Source organism: Hemibagrus wyckioides, linkage group LG03 (genome assembly GCF_019097595.1).
Source record: "Hemibagrus wyckioides isolate EC202008001 linkage group LG03, SWU_Hwy_1.0, whole genome shotgun sequence".
NCBI classification, from domain to species: Eukaryota; Metazoa; Chordata; class Actinopteri; order Siluriformes; family Bagridae; genus Hemibagrus; species Hemibagrus wyckioides.
Genome location: NC_080712.1, coordinates 31,067,078 through 31,090,270, shown reverse-complemented (window position 1 = coordinate 31,090,270; position 23,193 = coordinate 31,067,078). Strand labels below are relative to the sequence as shown.

General features: G+C 40.6%; 1 long non-coding RNA gene across 1 annotated transcript; it reads left to right on the top strand.

The window, feature by feature from the left end:
- Positions 1 to 2,918: 2,918 nt before the first annotated feature.
- LOC131347056 (uncharacterized) lies at positions 2,919 to 8,196 on the top strand. The gene is made up of 3 exons (XR_009203706.1): positions 2,919 to 3,166; positions 3,663 to 3,895; positions 4,613 to 8,196. It is a non-coding gene; the product is annotated as an uncharacterized LOC131347056 (long non-coding RNA).
- Positions 8,197 to 23,193: the final 14,997 nt, after the last annotated feature.

The following is a 23,193-nucleotide window of genomic DNA, read 5'->3' as shown; positions in this document are numbered from 1 at the left end:
TGGGAATTGTGCATTATTTCTGTTTGCATCTGAGAGAAAACCAGTACATTCTAGGCATTATCACAAGTTGCCAATAGTTGGCACTGTTTCCCAGATCAGGCATCAACACACTCGTACACTGGAGCGCATACCAGCACTGAGGAAGACGTCAGGCCTCCAGAGGATGTCAGGATGTGAGACCTTTTAAAAAGATGCATGCACTTGTTCCAAAATTTAAGTATATTTGCATTTTGTGTTCAATGGAATTCTATTAACCGTGTATACACCCGCGTGACCGTAATCTGGAAGAATTTTAGAATTGATTTTTTTCCTCCTTTATGTGATCCCACACTTTTTAACCAAAATATTATGTGTTTACATGGGATTCGGTTTCAAGGCACCGGTTTTCTGAAATGAAAATGAAATAAAAATAGATGAATTCAAATGTCAAAGTCAGTAAAAAATAAAATATGGTACGAAAACACATGAAATAGAATAAAGAATAAATACAGCAGAATATAATAAGTGAAAATAAATGGTGAAAAATCTAAGAAATAAAATGAAAATAAATGTGGAAATCCAATAAATAAATAAGTAAATAAGTTTAAAAAATAATTAAAAAAAAAAAAGTTCAATAATATAATAATTTAAAAAATAATAAAGCAATTTTTAAAATATTAAAATAAAGTGAAAATTAAATGTGATAAAAAAAATGAATCGTATGAAAGGAACATAAATAAAAATGAACTGCGTAAAAATAAATACACTGTATTACAATATAAAATAACCCTAAAATCCTGCCAAGACAAATTTATTTTATAATAATTTAAAATAAATGACTTGTGTAATACAATCCCATGGAAAATAATCGAATGGTGTGTGATATGTAGGAAAGGTGGAGTGTCTAAAAGGCAGTGGATGAGTTTCAGATTAGCATCATGTGATTATTGACTGGTGGAGCTGCTGTGACTCTTCTGTCAGGGTTATCAGTGTGTGTGGTGTGAATGAGCGTCATGCTGGATCTGATAGCGAGTGGATTAACCGGTCACTGCCTGATTTTCATACCCATTACGGCAGACATGACCTTTGCCCCTCGAACACTTCACCCTCTACGTGATTGAGATTAAACTTCCAACGTGGAGCGTTTTGTTCCCGGCGTTCCCGTGGCGTTTCCGCACAATCCCGCTTTGCTGTTGTTGATGTTTAAGTCTGGCTGCCATTTGCATATCCGTATTAGAGGTTGCCAGGTGCTGTTAAATCCCCTTGACATTTTCTCCAGACATTCTGCACCCCCCCTCACTGACATTCTCTCAGAGCGCCTTGTGGATTTAATGCACCTTTTTGGTATTTGGAAATCGCACAGGCTTCCTGAAGACAATGGCCTGCGTCGAAACCTGAACGTCATCGTTTCAGAAGTCACTCGCGTCGCTTGTAGTTAGTCTTGTGTGAATGTGCAGCATCCAATAGTGTAGGCGTGGCCTTTTTTCTTTCTTTTTTAACTTTCAAAATGTACATCTATCTATCTGCACCTTCTATTGATTGACATGCTCAATGCTAAGCTTGTTACTAGCTTTGTTGGGAAATTGAAAAGCAAAAAAAAAAAGCTAACTCTACCAGCTACATAAACTCACCCAAGTTGATGAATAAGCAGAATGGCAAATAACATCACAACACATAATCCTACACCTCTAGCTTTAACAGAATAGGATGAATTTTTAAAACTGAAAATAAATCTCGCAATGTGGGCTAATTTTTGAAAATGTTAGTGAGACATCTTATCCACCAGAATATCGTCAGCCATCTTGAAAAATTTTCTCATCCAGTGTCAGCACCTGGTAACTCCACCCTCAACTGGTGAGTGCTGAGTGTCCACACTTATTTATTTGATTATATATTGGATTGATTAAGAATTTTTGAAGTGCGCTTGTTGTTGAATTAGGACACACTTCTAGCTAAGATGTACTTAAAAGCTAGAAGCCTATCATTAGAGCAAGCTTTGTTGCATGAACTCCATCCACATACATTACAGCACAGTGGAATTCTTTTCTTCGCAAATCCCAGCTGAGGAGGTTGGGGTCATAGTGCAAGGGCAGCTATGATACAGTACCCCTGGAGCAGAGAGGGTTAAGGGCCTTGCTCAATTGCCCAACAATGGAGCTTGGTGGCTGAGGCTTGAACCCCGATCCTCTGATCAACATCCCAGAGCCTTGACCACTTGAGCCACCACTGCCCCAAGCATGTTTCCACCCGATTTTGAACCGGGGACCTTTCTGCCACAGGAAAGTCTTCAGAAGTTTGTGTTTTCTTGTTTCTGGGATTAAATGACTATGTGTTTTGTCTTAAGAGGGAAAGAAAGAAAGAAAGAAAGAAAGAAAGAAAGAAAGAAAGAAAGAAAGAAAGAAAGAAAGAAAGAAAGAAAGAAAGAAAGAAAGAAAGAAAGAGGAACGCTGATGGCACTCTGGAACGTTCCATGTCTTTTCTAATAACAGAATTCCTTACTTAACTAAACGCTTCGCTCTTCATTTATTCATGAGCCTCTCGAGCTGTAAGATGGAAGAAATAACTACTTAATGGCTCGTTGGGTTTCTGTGACAAATTAGAGGAGATATTGATAGCATGTCATTTTTTTCCCGAAATGTATTCCATCCACAATTGATCTGACCTTAATTGCAGATGATGGGTGTTGGTTATCTCATAAAAAATATATATCAATAAATATATATAAATATATGAAAGCATTAAGCCTGGGTTTCAGGCGTCATTATAAGTAATGCGATATCTACATATCGGCTGCGTCTAATGTCAGGGTTTTGTTCTTGACGAGCCGTTTTGTGTTTCTGTAATTACCAAGCAGTTGGGAATGTTCCACATTGTTGAGGGCGGGGGAGGAAAGGAAGAAAAAAGAAAAAGAAGCATGGTGTTTGGAGCCCACCTCCATTCGATCTCTATTGTGTCCGGAATCGCTTAAGACGTCCCCGCCCCTTCTTCTGACAGCACGTTCCAGTCTATTTCGAGGAGGATCGATTGTTTTCCTGAGAAAACTCGGCGGCGTCTGGGTGTAATGTAGGAAATATTATGCAGAGGGGCAGGAACGTGAACGAGGAGGGTTTTATTTTCTCATTTGAAGAGTCAGGGAGGTTTCTGACGCAGGAGAAAGTGGAGAATCTTGGCTTTCCGGACTTATCTGGTGAGCGCAGCGCGGGGCACGTTTCTTCCCTCCCTCTTCCCTTCATTTCTGCTCTATCTCTGGCACCGAACTTATCACAATAACGTCGAGTAAGATCGTTTTTTGGCTCGCGCCTGACAAACCTGATATAAATTTCCATCTGACTCCGACAGAAGTTTTTCATTTTGCCAAGAGGGCAGAAAGTTAAGAGAGAGAGGGCGAGATATCCACGTTGCGTGAGCACAAGCTAAAATGCGAGGATTTTTCAGGATGGCTGAATCAGGGTTTAAAACCTCCACCTAAGTAGGATCTTCCAGAAATTAAATTCTTCTTAAATGAATGAAAACTTTTTGAGAGGATTTTATTTGTGGTTATTCCGCGCCAGAAAAATTGTCGTCCTACCAAGCCATGTGTGTCTTACTTATTTATTCTTCGTGTTCTTATCATAATCCCTTCTGCCCCGAGTTTAGGTCAAAGGTCGCTGAATAGGTGTGTGTGTGTGTGTGTGTGTGTGTAGTGAAGGCCATCTCCAGCCACATCCAGCTTGGCACGAACAGCACAACGGGGCAATCTAGCACCCTCATTACATACCTGCCACTCTAATTACAAGCTGCTCAAGAGATGTTATTCTACACCCGCCGGTGACAATGACAGCGCCTCCGTCTCCCCGCTCCTCTCCACCTTTGTGTAACAGGGCGCCGAGTGCAACACAACACCCCTGAAAATAAATGAAGCTTCCACGGCAAGGCGGTACGCTCCAGGAACAAAAACAGCCTCTTCGCTTTATAACAAAAAAACTAAATAACACTGGGCACACCAGCGGGGCGTGGCACACCGTCACGTTCAAACGGATGATGAATGCCTTCACCTAGCTTTATGTTAATGAATAAAAATCCTCCAAACATCACTCAATAAGCACTTATTAAAATAAACACTCCGGGATCCATGGGTGCGGTTTTATTCTCAGTTTTATACTGTTGTGGGGTTTTTTCCCCTCTTAGTTTTACACGTTTCTTTGCAACTCTTACTGTCTAATATACAATTAATCAGTTAAGGGCTTAAAGTTAGGCTTGGGGCCTGGGATTAGTGATCAGAGCTTTATTTATGACTTTATTATATAAGAAGTCTAGATTTTACCCAGAAAAAAGGGTATTTATTTATTTATTTATTTATTTTATTTTATTTTATTTTATTTTATTTTATTTTATTTTATTTATTATTTGTTTATTTGTTTGTTTGTTTTTATAAACGTCTTTTTTTAAACTTAATATCAACCCAGAAATATGTTTGAACTGGACGTCTCAAATTTTTATTCTGCTTCGACCGCATCAAATTTCCAGTGCTACTATAACATTTTATTAATTAGAAGAAATGCTATTTACTGAGCTATCATATTTTAGCTCAATAATCTTGTATCATTAACTCTTTCCCTAAACCTGACTCTCTCTCTCTCTCTCTCTTTTTTAGAATACGTCTTTATAACACACAAAACTCTGAAGACTACTGAAGGTCCTGAAGACTTTCCTGTGGTGGAAAACCTCTTGATTGTAAACAAGAGCAGACTCTTCGATTTTGCTTTTTTTTTTTTTACATCTTTGTTCAGCAGTCCTTTCTTTCATTTGTCTTGATTTATTGTAGTATTCACCTTACAAGTCCTGGTGAAAGGGTTACTATAGAAATGATAAGGTGTTAATATAAGCACAGACTGGAATATAAACTAATAAAGCGTTAAATAAGGACATGTATATGAGGTTGCAATTTCTATGTATATTATACAAGTGAGAAGGTGGGTTTTAGCACATGATTGAGGAATCTATAAGCCAACACATTCGTATTGCATAATAAGCGCTCGACTTCACGCCATTCGATCACGTCTAGGTACAAATAAATTCCTCCTTAGGCCATTGTCAGGCTGAAAAAGGGAACCGCTCCCTTTTTCCTAAACATGGAGTAAAAATGTATAAATGCCCCCCCCCTCTCTATTTTTTCCCCCTTCTTTTCCAGAGTCCACATTAGGCAGCATGGATGGCTCTTAAAAGGCTTACGACGGCCGTTTAGCATCAGTAGCGCCAGCTTACCATGGCCGTGTCAAGATAACATGCAAGCATCCGCTGGGTTTTCATTGGCTGTCAGATGTGATTTTACAGTGGCTGAGAGGAAGCGCAGCGCAGCGCTAAAAGATGCGCTCACAAAGCCAAGACAAGGACAGGGGATTTAAAAATAGCAGGAAAAAGAGAGGGATTGTGTGTGTGTGTGTGTGTGTGTGGAGCCTCCAGATGATTATACTCGAGATGAAATTGGATACAGGCTAATGTTGATGAATCGGTGGTACATTTTGAACCGGACCAAGTGCTTGTAATAGCGCTGCGTTAAAGACTCACACGTCCCTTATTACTACTTGACTGAAAGGAAGGGATGGATATTGGCACCTGCACGCTGCTGATAGGCAGCCTAAATCCCCCCTGTGTCCCAGCCAGGGTCCAAACCAGCAGCCCTTGGCCTGTGCACACCACTGAGCCTCACTTTATCACATCAGACACCTCGCTAGATCACCGAGAGCTGATTACACCCTCACACCCTGCTACACAATACAGTACACTGAAGGACTGCAGGGAGCAAGCCATTAACGCCTGGGAGGAAACGGACACCCACAATGCACTGCTGTTTTTACAGCGCTCTCATCGCGAACCGCTAGATGACGGTTGGCGAGGCGACACACGCGATGGTTTTCAAACCTCGGAAAATCATCTGGGCAGGAAATGAAATCATAAAACAGTGTAAGCGTGTTTAAGACGTTCGAGTGTCTCGGCGTAAGAGCTTTGGAGGGACCTCGAATCCTGAAGTCATTTAGAATAAGAACGTTAGATCTGCTACGTTTGGCAAAATGAACAGAAATATCAGAATCTTACAGCTCAAGCATGATCTCTGTCTAGGGAGCTGTTTGCAGTTAGACCTCAAAGCAAGCTTTTATTTATTAATTTGTGTTAGATCTTATTTACCAGCCTAGTCATTTGTTTTTTCTTCTTTAAATCCGTCGGATTGTGTGAAAACAGAAACGTCTGGTGAATTTTTTGGCGAGTAATGGACGTATCTGTTGACGGAGTGGATATATGGCTAATGCTAGTAGACTAATTGGAGAGGAGAGACGGTAAGCCGAGACAGCGGGGTGTCAGTGTAGCACCATGTGAGCGCACACCTGGTAGTGTGAACCAGAATACGCTAGTAATGAGTGTTAAAGTGCAGGAGTGTACAGTAGGTCCTCGGAATACACCCCATGTCAAGCATCTATAATCTCCGTCTCATTATCCACCTCGAAAAAAACAAGAACTGCCCATTACGTCCTGAACGGCTGTGCATTAGGAGAAATCTGCACGCTAAATAATTACCCTCCGTGTGAGAATCTCTGTATCTTCAGCGTATAATAACAGGTTTGTGGAGAGATGAGTAATCTGGCTGGTTCCTCCCCTCGCTACAGGCCGAGATAATAATTGCCGTATTAATTGGTGTTGTCCAAGCTAGACGGAGTATAAGAGATCCCACTGGGGCTAATAATTAAGGTTTTTTTTCCCTCTCTCTCTCCTCAGGTTCCCGCTTCTTCTTCCTCTCCTACCTGTCTCCTTCCTCGCTTCTCATCTGTGGTCTGCTCTGCGGTATCATTAGGAAAGGGTTTCTTAGGAGAAGCAACTCAGAGACTCATTAGAGTATTTTTAGATTAGGCCTCGGCAACAAGAGTATTGTCTGCACCTTGTTATGTTTGTTTAGATTCTGTAATCTTTTGTTTCAAAAAACGATACGCGGGGTATTAGGCGAGTGCCGTGGTTCTTGGACGTCTGCAGGGGTGAAAGGCTTTGATAAGGCCTGTCTTAGATGCATGGGCCTTATATTTACAAAGGGAAACGTTCTAGTAATTAAAGTCAGGCTGCATGCTTCGGGATCCCCATTCACATTATTCAAATCACCTGCCTGTAGGTAACGCCTCCATTTTTCTTTAGTACAAACATTTAGAACACGGCTTTGAAAAACAAAAATCTGAAACAAAACAGGGATAGAAAATGCTGACTGAAAAAAATCAGGGATTTAAAATGCTGACAGAAAAAAATCAGGGCTAGAAAATGCTGACTGAAAAATATCAGGAATAGAAAATTCTGAATAAAAAAAAATAAGGGCTAGAAAATGCTGACTGAAAAAAATCAGGGCTAGAAAATGCTGACTGAAAAAAAATAAGGGATAAAAAATTCTGAATAAAAAAAAATCAGGGATAGAAAATGCTGAATAAAAAAAAAACAGGGGTAGAAAATGCTTCCTGAAAAAAAGAGAAAAAATTCTGAATGGAAAAGAAATCAGGGCTAGAAAATGCTGACTAAAAATAATCATGGATAGAAAATTCTGATAAAAAAGTCAGGGATAGAAAATTCTGACTGAAAAATATCAGAGATATAAAATTCTGACTGGTCAATATTTTTTCTTTGCTTTTAAATCTAACATGATGACCACTCTGATACATGATAACTCCTCATTGTTATGATCACATTAAATGCTTTTGTTAAATATCCAATTCATCTAATGCACCCTTTTGGGTGTGAAAATTTCCTTAACCAGTATTTTCTAACAGATCTGAAAAAATAGAATCCATTGGTGCATTTGTTCTGTGCTAAACTTGTAACTGTTCCTTTTTTTGTAGCTGTCATATAGTTAAAGTGTGTATTTGGACGTGTGTGAAAGTTTAAATAATAAACGAAGACCTGATGTGATTTATAAAGTCAGCTGACTGGAATGAATTGCCTCGAGTCACGCCAGAGAAGACGGGTTTCCTTTCTTGTTAGAGATCTAAACCTGCGTCCTCGTCTTCATCTCTGCTTTTGTTGCTTGGTCTGTTTCTTAACGTCTGCTTACGTTATTTGTTTAAACCTCAAATCAAATCTTAGCCTGATTTTTATGTTTATTTAGTGAATTTCACTTCAGTGCAATTTGGAATCAGTGAAACCTGGCTTTATAGCAGTCAGTGTAATAATCCTGACCTCCTCCATTTCCCACTAATCTTCAGGGCAGCAGTGCGTTAATAAGATTCATTAAACTGTCTCATTAGTCTTTTTTTTTTTCCTCTTGACATGATTTCCTTGGTTCAAAAGGTCGTACATTTTTTTGGGTGGTGGGGGGGGGGGGGGGTTGAACCTGGTGCTTGATGCAAATTTCAGTCTGTAAATGTGTTAGAGCTTCAGATACGCCTCAAGTATAGAAACAAAGACATTTTGTGAGGTGAATCATACATCACAGTGTATTGAATTTAACGACGGTGATCAGATGTATTTAAAGCCAGCATTCGGAAATTCAAATCAAATATTGTCTTATCCACTTTCACACTCATTCATTTTATTTCCCTGATCGCCAAGCCCGACATTTTCTTCATCTCCAACTCCACTTCTCATTTATTCCACTGTAAATAAAGTGATCAGCATTTCTGAGGCTAAGACGGTTAAGATGCCCACAGGGCAAATCAAATGGCTGCCTTCCCAGCATGCCTTGCTGCGTGAGATAGTGGTAATTAACTTAATGGGGGCCTTGAATTGTAGTGGACGGTTGATGTGCGGCATGTGTTGACGCTCCCCCGCTGGCCCAAACAACCACTTGCTGCCTCGTTACGGCTTGTGTTAATGAACGTGATAGCAGGCTGCAGTGGGAGCTCTTATTATTGAGACCGCCGAATTTTTTTACGCTTTAGCACCGTGCTCGTGTGCGTTGCCCCTTTCAGAAGGTCACGTCTCAAACTTTCAGATTCCTTCTGGTGTGGTTTCCGTCGACGGGCACGTCCTTTTCTGTTTTCTGTCCAGCGTGATTTTGTTTTAGTGGAAACGGTTTGACGCCTGTGCAGATTCCAGTGTCGAGCTTCCTCACGGTCATTAGCTGTTAGCTAAGGAACATGCTGTATTTGGTTACGTCCACAACAAAGACCTGTTAGTTATGAGGGGGGGAAAGGCTGTATATAAAAATGACACTATGTTTATTAAGTAAAAGCTGATATTGTTCATGCTGACTGAACACAAGACTGTATTAATTGAGTCAATATCAGATTTATTTCTTTATCTATTATACACAGTAATAACTCTGTGTGTCTGGGCTATCCATGTGTTAAATGAAATATGAAGTCGTTACATTTGGCAGGAATGAAGTAAACGCCGAGTGAGCAGCGATGTTCGGATCTCTTGTGTACATTTTCTCAAATAGTTGATTAAAGAATTTCCCTCAGAGCTGTGGATCACGCTGGAGATCAAACACGTTGATTCCTCTGGAGGTTGATTTTCTTCCAACAGCACAACCTTAAGTGCTTCCTTCCTCTTGTACCACGTCAATTAACCAACAATGACATTTCTTTTATTAATTAATAAACAATGCAGCATAGAGTCTCTTGAATCTGTAAAAAACAAAAGTTATTTAATATTTCTGTTACAAAGCCTTGACACTGGAGACTCCTTCCTTAAATGCCTAATAAGCATTTCCTTATTCATTTGCTAACCAAGTCGCTGTAATGTAGCTGTTACTATGGAAACGATAAAGCGTTAGAACTCGAACATCCTGACCAATCAGTAATGAGAATACAACAGTGCTGTGGTCTATCTCTATAACTCTTTGTCCTGTACATTTGGATTAGGAAACACAAACACAATGAAAAATTCGATATATTTCCACCCCAAAGCTTTTAACAGTTCCATATATAACAGATGGACTATAATGTTTAGTCATGTGACTCCAGTTTGTGATACGGAAGTACACAATTGTGGAAAATTAAAAGCGTGTTTTAATGAACGATCCATTTCTCATTAATGTCTAGCAAGAAATTCACTTGAATAAACATTAAAATGTAGACTTTTGATATTTTAGGCATGAGGTTTTAGTGGCTCACGTAACGCTGAGGGTCTGTCAGGAAAAGGTGTATTTGCAAGGGTCATCTCATCAGTAAGATAACGCCGCGATGTAACAAACCATCAAAAGGACCTTGTCCACTTTTTCTAATGAGGGGAATAAAGAGAGCTTGCATGTAGAGCGGGAGGTCTGGTGATGCAGCGTTCAGTCAAACAGCCAACCCCGGCCATAACTGCTGTTAATTAGTCTGATAAACCATGTTCAAAACAATGGCGAATTTAAACGCCTCAATTTAGCTTGAATCCTAAATGAGATATCGCATCAAACGCCACCAATTCCTTCCCTCTTTTTATTTTTTTTAATTTTTTTTTCCGGCCAGTTAAAGAAGCGGCGTGTCTTCCTGAAAGCATTTTTAAAGGTTACGATTTCCTTTGACGATAAAGCCGTACCTTTTAATGAAATTCTAATTAGCAATTTTGTGGACTTTGTTATTAAGCGTATCTGATTAGCGCACATTTTCACAGCCAGGCTTTAATTAAGAACACTTACAGTACGGTTTCAAACAATTGCCTCTTTTTCTCTTCTTTTTTTCCCTCCCCCATCTTTTTTTTTTTTTTCAAGAAAGCAAATGTTAAAAACCTGGTAAACAGGAAACGTAGGGGTTCGAAGTTTTAATTAGGTTTAGTTTTGCTTGACTCATAATTGTGCCATTTTATAGGAGCTAAGTGTTTTGTCTCTTTCTTTTTTTTCTTCCTCCTCTTCCCTTTTCATGCAGATGTGGTGTTTCACCTAAATTTGATATCGCGTTGAGTTGCATCTCAGTTTGTTGATAATTAGCGTCCTGAATTTATTTATGACTCGAATAATTCCTCAGTGAAAAATGATACCTAATTCTTTCACGCGATTATTTTATCATCACGTTCTTGAAACCCATCCAGTGACCCGTTTCTCACTGCAGCACCTGTGACAGTGATTTGACCAGTATTGCTTCCACCTCCAGTCTCGGGGCGATCCCAAAGCTCTGAGGTGTCCACAGTGGCGATTTGTTGAAGCCCGTGACTGACACCCCAGTAGAGGAAAGCTCATTTAAAACACACAGAGACCCAGAGAGCCCCCCCCCTGCTCACCCCCCCCCCACCCATCCCGCTAACATGGAGTCCAGCTTGTCAAGTCACAAGCAGGGGGACCAGTAATTTGGCCTAATAATTACCAGACATCACCACAATGAAACATCAGTGTCTGAACTTCTTTGGGCCCAACTGAATTTTAATACATTTGGAAAAGGTTGGCCGGAGGCAGGGAAGAGGAGAATGCGCATGTGGAAGCACTTTAGGAAGTGATAAATGATTTGAAATCCATCGCGTCCCCCCGAATGGAAATTAGGCCGAACAGGTGTTAAATGGTAACCACTGGTGCATTTTTAATCGGGGGGCAGGAAGGCGGACCTTGGATTTGCTGACCAGATGTGGAAGGGCAAAATTCGGGTATCTGTGGTGTTAGAGACATGGTGCTAAATAAGTAAAGATTATTTTCCTGTAGCTGTTTATTTTCCGGTATGTTTTATTCCTCTTCTACCTCAACACTCTTATCGAAAAATATGAATTCATATAAACAGCTAAATAGCATAAGGTTACAGTCTTGTATGACGGCTAGTTTGTTTTGCATCCTGATTTCTGACGTTTCTGTGCAAACTGACCGAAGTTTCTCAGCCATTGTAAAATCCCTCTCAAAATGAGTATCAGCAGAATGTATAATGTATATATAATAGCATGGAAAGATGTTCTGCACAAGCTTAGTGTTTTCACGTGAGGCGACGAATCAGTGTCAAACGCTGTAAAAGTGAGCAAAATATAATAACATTGGAATAAATTCCTGTATCTTGATGGATATAAATAATTGCATGTGAATAATTGAAATGAAAAGGTTTTATTTAGCTTTAAACTAAAGAAATCTTGAATGTGAATCTCTGCTCTTGTGTAAACACATCCTGACCAGCTCATGACACGTACGAATAATTCAGTTTGTCTGTACCTTTCAAATTGGCCATATTTATAATCCACATCAGCTAATAACCCTGACCCACAAGCCTGACCTCTTCAGGCCTCAATCCCAGCACCGCTCATCCATTCATGTTCCTCGGTTACAGTGTCCACTTCTCTTTCTCCATAACCCCGTCCTCTCCTACTCATGTTCACACACTCGACTTCCTGGAAAGTTTTTTTTTTTTTTGGGGGGGCTAGCCCGCAATTGTCCGCTTGTTTTAAGTTTAAAACACTCTCGAAGCCGTCCGCTCGCAGCTGTCTAAACACCGTGATGGCAGACGGAGGAGGGGGCTGATGAAGATGTGTTACATTTCGACCTGACCCGTGTACATCCCAGAATGCTTTGCAGCACGATGTGTGCTAATCAGGCACAGTGGGAGGCTGGGAGATAGACGGCTCATAATTTGTGTCATAACCATAACCTGGCAACAGCGCCAAGCTGGAATCTAATCCGCCAGATAACAATTTCTCCTTGTGACCATGCGAGCGACCCAGGAAGTTCTGAAGCTGTTGTTTTTCCTCGCCCGCCGCTTTATGGGATTTTAATTGGCCCTTCCATTAATAACACAGACAAACTAATTTAGCAGGACCTGTCTGCTTTTAAAAAACTACAGGAACAAAGGCAGGGCGGGTAGAAATCAATCTTAGCCTTGGGACAGAGTCGGTGACCCCTTTAGTCTTTGAAGATGGTCGTCTTAAAAAAAGGGGGGGGGATTGGAGGTGGTGGAGGAGGAGGAGTAGTGAAGGGGAGGGGAAAAAAAAGAAAGAAAGGGAAAAAGGCATCTGAGAAGTTATTTAACTACAAACACGGCCTACCTTCCCCATTCCAGCTGCATAATCGAGCATAATAAGTGCCCTGCAAAGGTCCACTTAATGTATTTTTAACACTGCAGAGCAGCTAATCCTGTCAGAGAGAATAAAATGGAGGGAGGGGAGGCATATATATATATATATATATATATATATGTGTGTGTGTGTGTATGTGTGTGTGAGTGTGAGTTCTTAACTCTACAACATTGCAGGCAAACAGGCCAGCTTTAGCAGACAAAAGCCAGCGCAAGAGAGACTCATATTTCTACCCAAAGTGCAGATCTGATTTTTTTCCCGCTTTCGTTTGTCATTAAGGAAATAGAGATAATAACAATAACAGCAGCAGCCAAGCCAAACAACTCAGTGACTTTACACTTTGGATCAAATATGCTTGACGTTAAACTGGCCCTGTAACCACCGCTCTTGTCCTGCTCATGAGTCGAGGTCAGTGTGCGTTTGTGTAACACGCATCAGGTGCAGAGAGAGGAAACTGCCAAAAGAGGAGTCCTGGGAAGTGGTGGATGTCCTGGGAAGAGAAAATGAATCTATATAAAAGAGAAAAAATACATCCTTACAAAATCGTAGATTAATTACGAGTAAATTTTCATATCAGGTATTCTCTCCGAGATACTGGAAATCAGCTGCTGCGTTGTTTATAGCTTTTGATTTTCTTTACCATTAAAATGACGTGTGACGCTTTACAGTAGCGTTCCATAACTCTTTTTAACTGCTAATGAAGTGTTGTTATAATGACTCAATAGTTCGTTAGTTCATTCAGAACTGAGTGATAACTGCAGAGTGATTAGGTGGCTGAAATTTTGAGGAATGCTTGTCCTTAATAAATTTGCAATAAATAAGCTTGTTAATAAATTACAGATTGTATTTGTTGGTTAGTTTTTGTGGTGTAAAAAGCTCTGAAACAGGCGATGTTATCGGAAAGCAATCGCACGCTACGCCACTGTTGATTAGTTTACTTGGTTCTAGTGATGGTAAATTGTACTGTTGCAGCAATACAAAGATGTTTTATACGATTGTGTGCTTCCAACTTCAGGGCAGATGTCAGAGGAGGAAATAGATGAGTGTGATGCGGTCAGGTGGTCAAATGTTTGGCCATGTAGTGCATGTTGAGGGATTTTATTTCACGTTATTAAACTCATGATATTCTCATTTACCTAGAGAGAGGGAGAGAGAGACAGGGACAGAGAGAGAGAGAGAGAGAGAGAGAAATCTAATGGGAGAAAGTGAGGGAGGGAGAGGGAGAAATAGAGAGAGAAATTGAGAGGGAGAGAGCAAGCGAGAGATAGAGAGAGAAAGGAAGAGAAAGAGAGAATGGAAAAGAGAGAGGGAGAGACATTGAGTGCAAGAGAGAAAAAGATAGAGAAAGAGAGATCGAGCACAAGAGAGAAACGGAGAGAGAGAGAGAGAGAGAGAGAGAAAGAGAGAGAGAGAGATCTAATGGGAGAAAGTGAGGGAGGAAGAGGGAGAAATAGAGAGAGAAATTGAGAGGGAGAGAGCAAGCGAGAGATAGAGAGAGACATTGAGAGAGAAAGGAAGAGGAAGAGAGAATGGAAAAGAGAGAGGGAGAGACATTGAGTGCAAGAAAGAAAAAGATAGAGAAAGAGAGATCAAGCACAGGAGAGAAATGGAGAGAGAGAGAGAGAGAGAGAGAGAGAGAGAGGATGGTTGAGAGGAGAGCACTGTCCAAAAGCTTCCAAATGTAAGATTTAGAGAAAGGGGGCGGGGCTTCCATTTGGTGTCATTAATATCAGACTCCACAACTGTCATTCATTCCAGATTCATCTGTTCGAATCCTTTGTCGTTTTCTCTTTTTGAGAAACTGCTCTTTTTATTGTCTCCAGAGCAGTAATGCATGAAGGATTGTGTAGATATTGTGTAACTGCCAGGCCCAGTCAAAATCAGACTGCGAGTAAAGACCAGGTCTAATGTTTAATCGCCGCCACCATTGTTGTCCTGCATGAATTTGCAGTTCCTCCAGAATCAGTAAGGGATCGAGGACCAGCATGACAGCAAAGCAAAACAAACAAAGACATCAAGTGAGACAAACAGACGCTCAAGTGCATCCAGCGTTTAGTCCTCCTCCCTCGACTCTGTCAAAACACCGTTTTTCCTGGGCGCGATAAACTGACAGCACCTATTAGTAGCTCAAGCATATAATCACATCACTGTAATGAGTTATTAATTAAACCAGGGGGCATCTGTTGCCCCGCCAGCAGTCCTCCTAAACAATCAACTAGAGATTTGTGATTTTTGACTCTCTGACACTATTAAACTAATCAATACTCAAGGTTTTGGGGTTGTTTAGGTTGTTTTTTTTTCTCCCAAAAAAAAAAAAAGCACGTACGCTCTGAGCCCCGTCTCTCTCCACTCTTTGCCAATCAACCATGTTGAATACTAATAAGGGAATTAGCCGCTTCATATTCAGCATGTGGCCCATCAAACAGATCTTTATCAACAGGGAGCTGGAGACTCATTTGCATGGAAGGAGACTGCTTTGTAGGTAAAGATTTCACAATACGTCGTTCATTACGCCCCCACCATTTCTGTCTCTCACTTTCCCGCTCCCCGTAGTCCCCCTCTCCACACGCTTACACACACAATTGCGGAAATCTGCTTTAAAAACGTGTCGGCCCTATAGCAAACGTGTTTATCCTGCTGCGGAGGCTCTTGAAGATTTCTTTTAAACAACTTACCTTTCATGTATGCGCGCCGTGTTTATCTTATTTATATTTATTTGCCTTCTGAAGCATCCTGGGTTTTTTTCCCCCCCTTTTTTAATGAAGTCTCTGTCCTTCCTTTGAAATCCCGAGGCTGGGTAGCGGAGCCTCAGCCGTCCCCGACTGGCATTCTGCTCTTTTTGATAGAGGCCGTAATCTTGGCTGATAAACGCCGCACTTAGCGAACCTAATGATGACGACTGTTTACAGCACAAGAGGAGATGCTCTAAGCCTGCATTCACATTGCCTGAATGAGTCACGGCGCAGGACGAAACACTAAAGCGATCAAATTTTTCATGATTCGTACCTGAAGAAATCCACGGATTAGCTTTGGCACACGCTTAACGCACAGCACTGCCTGGAATTGCACAGGATGTTCTTTCTGAGCTGGGTCGTCAGCGTGTGTAGATGAGATATTTGTTACCTTTAAATGCTCTTTTATTTATTTATTGTGTTTATATCCTCCAAACCATTACAACACTTGGTGTAATCATAGGACTGATGGCTGAGAATCCTCTTCTTTATATACGTTTTTAAAATATTAACTTAAACAAGAAAGGAACAAAACATGAGGCATTCAAAGCGCTTCATTCCTATTAGACCACAGAGGTTTGTTAGTGCGGAATGTCGGACATTATTTATCCGTTTTTAAGAAGCACCCTCGAAACCACTTATGTTACAGCAGCTATAAACGCTCGTTTCCTCACCAACCTTCCTCTAGATGTTATCGAGATAACCTAAGCTTGAAATCAAATCACTGACTCTGGACACTCCTGATGAAAAAGCTTGACCACTTGTTTCCATGCTGTACTAAAGATTTCTGCAGGAATTAAATATCCATTTCTGACCAATCGGATTTGAGAATCATCGTCTTGTTTTTGTCTGAAGGTCTAGAAAGCGTGGGGGGGGGGGGCTTGGCGGCTCGTTAAAAAACAACTTAATGGTATAATGTATAATGTTTATAGCTGTTATTATTTAAACAGAAAATGGATAGAATGTAACTGGGTGAAAAGTAGGTTGTGTCAATCTATTATAAGAACTTAATTTTAAGCATTTAGTTGCTGTTTAAGTGAAATAACTCTTGGCGGCGTGTAGTTAGTGGAAAACAATTAACTTTTGTGGTGGTCAGGCTTCATCACACCACCATCACGTGATCTTTTAAATCAAGTTTCTCTCTTTAATTCATAGTAATTTGGATGCGTTTATTCTCCAGTTCTGTGGCTTGTATTTGAGAAACTCTTTACATCCCCCATAAACGCATCCTCTGTCCTTTAATATCCGATGAAAGTGCGTATCTCAGGATCTTGACTTTTCCTCAACATCCTCCTGTTCACACAGTATTAGTCCGTCATTTAGCCAGCACTCAGCTGCACTTTTTAGTCCGTAAGCCAGCCTCTTAGCACAGGTTAAGGATATAATGATTCTCCCCTCCCCCTCAAACTAATCCTAAAATGATTGCCCAGGCATGGGTTTTGGTTTCACCAGATGGACCGAGTCAGGGGATGCCCCAGCGCTTGTCCACGTGTGTGGTCACGACCAGGTAGAAGATCACCTCTGATTGCAGAGGCAGCTATGCTCATCGTCCATCATTAACAAAGCAGGCGAGAGACACTGAGAAGGAGAGAGAGAGAGAGAGAGAGAGAGAGAAGGGAGATGACTGGTGGTCTGAGGATGATTGTGCTAAGCGTTCTGAGTGGTTGAACTTGTGTGTGTGTGTGTGGAGCGCATCGTACTTCATGACGTCTAATGAGCCAGAAAAGAGGCTCGTTTATGATATTAGGTATCGATTGCATTCAGATCAAAGTGGTATTTTCTTCGGGGGTTAGTCACTGATCAAGAAAGATGCTCTAGGAGAAAAGAAGAAGAAGAAGAAGAAGAAGAAGAAGAAGAGAAAGGATGTGAGCAGGTGTGTAGAGGACCTGAGGAAGGCTGGGATGGAGAGGAGGTCACCCCGCTCCCACTCCTTGTCTACTCGTGATGCATAACGGCGCGGGATTACGGAGGGACGAAGTGGGCGCCGGATGGTTTTGGCAAACCATTAAACCCGACCTCCTGTGGGTCTCGTTGAGAAATGATTGCCAGTGAAGTGTTTGAAGTCTGTAAAAGACCAATGTGCATTGACAGAGGGAGAAAGAGATGGAGAGAGAAGTGACAGTGAAACTCTATCTGTCCTGCTTATGCAGTCAATTTTGCTTCTCTTTATCCCTCTAACAGCGCCAGCATGTGTGTTCTGCCCATCGAGGTTGCCAAACTCATTTCACCTTCTGGACCTCGACTTGACTCGGAGCCAGACGGCCTGTGGCGATAAGGCCACGAAACGGCTTTGCTCCTCTAAAGGAGCGTTATTTTACAGGCGGCGAGACAGAGATACCGTATTTCTAGCCGTATTTCTAGCAAGAACAACAGGTAATGCAGTGTCAAATCGCCTGTATTCGCTCCACATAAGAAGCACCTTCTTGATTCGTTTAAATAAGAGCTCAAGAAGAAAATTCTACGTTCGCTTAGCTCTTGTGTCTCCATGTGGCGTACCCAAAAACTCTTTTGCTCAGAAGTGAACAGTGTTGAGATGTTTAGTCTACAAACAGTCGTTAACCAACATCCATGCTAATGGCTTGAGGAAATTTCTAATTAGTTAATTACTTTTTTTTTTAGTAGTAGTAGGTTGCTGTCATTTGTTGACGTGAATAGGGCTGGACTTGCAAAATGAGTCAATATCACTGAAAATAATGAGAGGGGAAAACAACAGCACTTAGTTTTCTTCTTCCTGTGATCTTCAGGAAATTCGTGTCAGGCGTGTTCGTGTTAAAATATAATGGAATTGTTTCAAATTATGAATGAATTTATCTCTCGCTTTAGAATATAGTACAGTTTCTGGAGTATTTAATGATTCTGTTGGAAGGTGAATTAGTATTTGTGTAGCCTGGACCTTTTCTGGACGTTTTCTGGACTTTTTTGGACACTTAATATTCATGAACATTACTGTACCATAATCAGATCCAGTCACTCTATTCAGATGCAACTTTTTCTTTTTTTATATACATATATATATATATATACATACATACATACATATATATATATATATATATATATATATATAAAACCTATTTTTCTTTTGTAATTTTCTATTACATTTTCCCTGCCATGTATGTGCTATTTATTATTTTTATTTTATTGTTATTTATTTGTCTTATATTTATTCTTTTTCCTTAGTGTTAATTGTCTCTTTTTTATTTAAATGACAATCGTAAGAAATATTTTACTACATCTCGTACTGTTTATGTATGTGGCAATTTTATACCGGACTTTTTAAGTGATGTACATTTTGTAGGTTCTGCGAACGCTTATTTAACTTTAATCTCCGTACATATTTGTAAATTCGATCTCGCACCCAGTTGTGGATTCACCCAAATACATTACAGACATTACATTCCTCGCTCCATGTGTTGCATCATATTAACTTTTTTTTTTTTTTTTTATCCCTCGCTCTTGGATAAATGGCCATCTAGCATGCACTTTCATTTTCTCTGGGTTTGGATCTGCACAGGTCATTCTTTTTCAAATAAATGCAATACGTCATGTGTCACTTTGGTGAAAATGGCGAGTTTCATATTATGAATCACCGGTCCGAATTCCTGCTCCAAACATGTTACTCTATAACTCATTCCATAGCCTTTAGGAGTCATTTGACTTCAAAATGAAGCCGGCGAACTCCAGATGAGAGCGATCCTGCCCCGAGTTTAAACCCATTCCACTTCGGTCTTCACGTTGTCCACCTCACCAATGGCACGGGCTCATTTTGGCAGGCCCATTGCTCCGGTGTCATGGACGGCGGTGACAAGTGCAGCCCCAAGCTCTTTTGCAATACTCTGAAAGAAGTCCGAGGTCCGCTGTTCTGTGGAGCGACGCTCTGTTACAGTCCTCCGCTATGCGTTATTGAATTATGCTCTCTTTTTTTTTCCATTACAGCATCAAAGAGCACGACTAGTCACAAGGTGATCGTTTTCTTCTGCACAACACATGCTGAATCTGAAGAACAAATGTGATTGTTGGAAGTCACGGTAGGGTTGCAGTCGGGTTACGTGGTCTGGGATACGGATTCTGCCGTTATAATAAAAGGTTATATTCACATTCCTTTGTTTCCAACTGAAAGTGGGTCACTGAAGTGGACAGATCTTACGAAAAACTCGCTTCTTCTGTTATGTTAGTGTGTAAAAGTCACCAGTACGTTTCAGACTCAACTTGGGATTCCGCTACAGGAAAATAATCAACGACGTGAAAATAATGAGTGATGTGACGTAATCTAATTGTGCTGCAAGAAAAGTTTTTGCCATGTTTTTATTATCCATTTATAGTTACATCTAATGTAAGTCATACCTGTGTCTGAGGATTTATGCTAAGCAACGTTTCTTTTTAATAAAGTGTAACCATGATGTAATATATTGAGGTTAATATTTCAAACTATCAGGATTTTGTACTGCATTTTTACTGCAACTGCCATTTTAAGCAAATATATTTACTACCTTGCTTTGTTTTGTTAATCGGACAATCCACGGCGAAGTAGTGACCAGATTATTGGAGTTAACAGACTGACTGCTTTCTGATATAATGACTCATTAGTCATTTATCGTTAATTTACATTTAATCTGCAGTTCCTGAAGGTGACGTTGCTTACCCCAGGGAGCAGGTTTAGTTTAACAAGCATAAGGAGATCTGTGTTGGGGGGTATGTTAAGTAGTTTGTGCAGTGTGGGTCTGGAGGGTGAAGGGGTGAAGGGGATCCTCCTGCCTGGGACAGGTGGAGGTAAACTGATCCAGGTGCCACCCAGGCTCAGACTGAACTTGAGACGTGTCCTCATCATCCCAGGTCAAGGGGAATGTCCAATCAGCCGGCTCCGTCTCATCGACTCGGGTAGGCCCAATTAAGACTCATAAAACATCATTGAAATTCAAAAGGCCCCTCGTCGCGGTCGCCGTTACCGGGGTGGTCGGAGCTGATATCGGTCAGTCAAGCGGCGTAAACAGACCAGCGTGTGTTCTGGTGCATGGATGCTTACTGAATAGAAGGTGGAATCAGGTATTTTTTAGAGAGAGACAGGTCATCAGAATACGTGGCTTATATACATCAGTGATCACACTCAACACCTGGACCTCACAAAATTGCTGCCATCGCCACAGAGGTGAAGGGCCACTATGTCAAAGAGGCAGAATTCAGACCCAGCGAGTTGGTGTTCCATCCCAAAAAATATAAAAATATAAAGACCTAAAAGTAGAACTGGGTCCTTAATATATAGACTTATGCAAAGAAATTGTCAGCTTATTTTGGTTTATATCCATCTAGTAGACTGTGAAATAAATTGTAGATCAGTCAACATCTGGACATCTGTGTTTCACATAAATACTAAAGCTAATCACCCACAGCTAAAGCTATTTCATTTTATTTTATTTTATTTTATTTTATTTTTATTTTTATGTGGGCTACTTAGCCACAAAAATTTATTTATTTATTTATTTATTTATTCATTCATTCATTCATTCATTTAATTATTTATTTATTGTTTCCATATCAGACATATGGTGACGCGCCTTAAAATTAATAATTAATAGAATGTAGAACAAACAGCTGGCTCTGTAAAATATCACCAAAAAGCCACCAAATCCATCCCTCTTCATGGTCGCTGCTAGCGTGGTGGTTGGAGCAGAAAGACCAGAGCTCATCTCGAGAAAAGCCATGTTCCTCGTCCCTGTGTGTGACCCAAAAGTGAAAGTTTTTTGAGAGCTCCATACAATCAGATCATCAGTTAAATAAATACTCCGGCAAACAGCTGGCACACGTCCACGAACAAGCTGAGAGTCAGGACTCGTGTATGTCTCTCATGCCTTATTCGTGGCCCGTGTAATCTGCAGTAGTCATGATGATGATAATTATGATGATGATGATGCAAGTCTAGTCTTGTTCATTCAGAAGCATCTGGTTTCGAGGACATGGCTATTGTTTCTTAAAATCCGGTAATTAATGCGGACCTAAATATGAATTTCTGTTGTCTAAAGCCTCGGGAAAGGATTAGAAGTACTTAGTACTGTAGATGGAAGCCATCCTTCTTTCACCACACACACACACTCATGCACACGCACACACACTCATGCACACACTTATATATACATAAACCTATATATAACTGTTTGGTCATACACATGTATTGTAAATTTGTTTCGGTGAGATAACAGCTGTTACGCCTCGATTGAAAGTTGATTTAAAAATATCCTACTGCTTCTGGGGGGAAAAAAGACACACCGAATGACTGACATGAAATTGAGAAATGATGTCAAAAGGTATTTTCTTATTGTTTTGGATTTCTCAGCGCTCATTATAGCCGGATTACACGGCGACGTCAGGCGCTAACAGATTTCTCATTTCGAAAATGTTCCTCAGACAAAGAGTCCCAGTTCAGACGGAGAATCCTCTTCCACCCGAGTAGACTTCGCTGGCCTCGGGCAGCACCTGTGCTTGACATCCCAACAGGACCGGATTAAACCTGCCCGTCAGCCTACACACACACACACACAGCCCTCGGCTCGACACCTGTCCAACAACAAACACGCGGCAAGGCACCAGGCCGCTCGCTCAGCACTCGCACCCCACACACTCCAGTCTGCATAGTTAGGATGTGTGAGGTATGTAGGTGTGTGTGTGTGTGTGTGTGAGAGAGAGCCCTGAGGTAATGGCAGAAAGTTCCTTTTGATTCTGAAGCCTTTAACGGGGCATAAAAACAAATTCCAGTTTGATGAAGTTCCTATCCGCTGGCTGAGACTTGTCCCTTAATGACAACCGTGTTGTTACTTTTTTGGCTCCTAGCTGTTAGCGTTATTGGCGTTAGCTAGTTCTCGTTGGCTTTTCCACCCTCGTGGAGTAACTCGGATATATTCCGGGGTAACTTTTGCAGCGTTTTTCCTTTTCTTTGCTAACACAGATGTTTTTCATTTCTTATTTTTTTGTTGAATGTACACTTCCTTCCCCAGGAAATGCCTTGAAAGGGTGGGTGGTTGTGCATAACAGATGAACACTAATGCTAGCTCTAAATACCCTCTCAATATCTGAAAGGTGAATCTCAGGTGAAATTATTTGGCCACACAGTATTTTTAAAAACTTTTTTGCTGTATAGTTGTGCATCATCTCATAAAGCTGATGCTTGAGCTAAAGGCCGTCACTGTATTTTGCTGACTCATGGAATCTTATTTTATGTGGAGATAAGGGAATAACAATTTAATAAACACCTTAGTTAGTGTAAAGAATTGAAAAGGGGAATATTTAGAGTTGGCGATTCCAAAGGTGAGGTCAGTATTTAGGTCTGGACGGTTCCTCTTTTTCTCAGCATTGACATTAATCAAAGCACCATACAAACGTCTGAGGTTTCTAGATTCTTCCATGTTTGTTTTTAATAGCGTCCAAACCACCACCATGAACCCCAACATGAAAAATATCAGGAATTGAGAAGGTAATGGTATATTTATAGCTGTATGTACATTATAATATATGTAATATGATGATGTATAAATAATGGAACATTTTAAATGAACCAGAAAATGGCAAACGTTGAACTTAA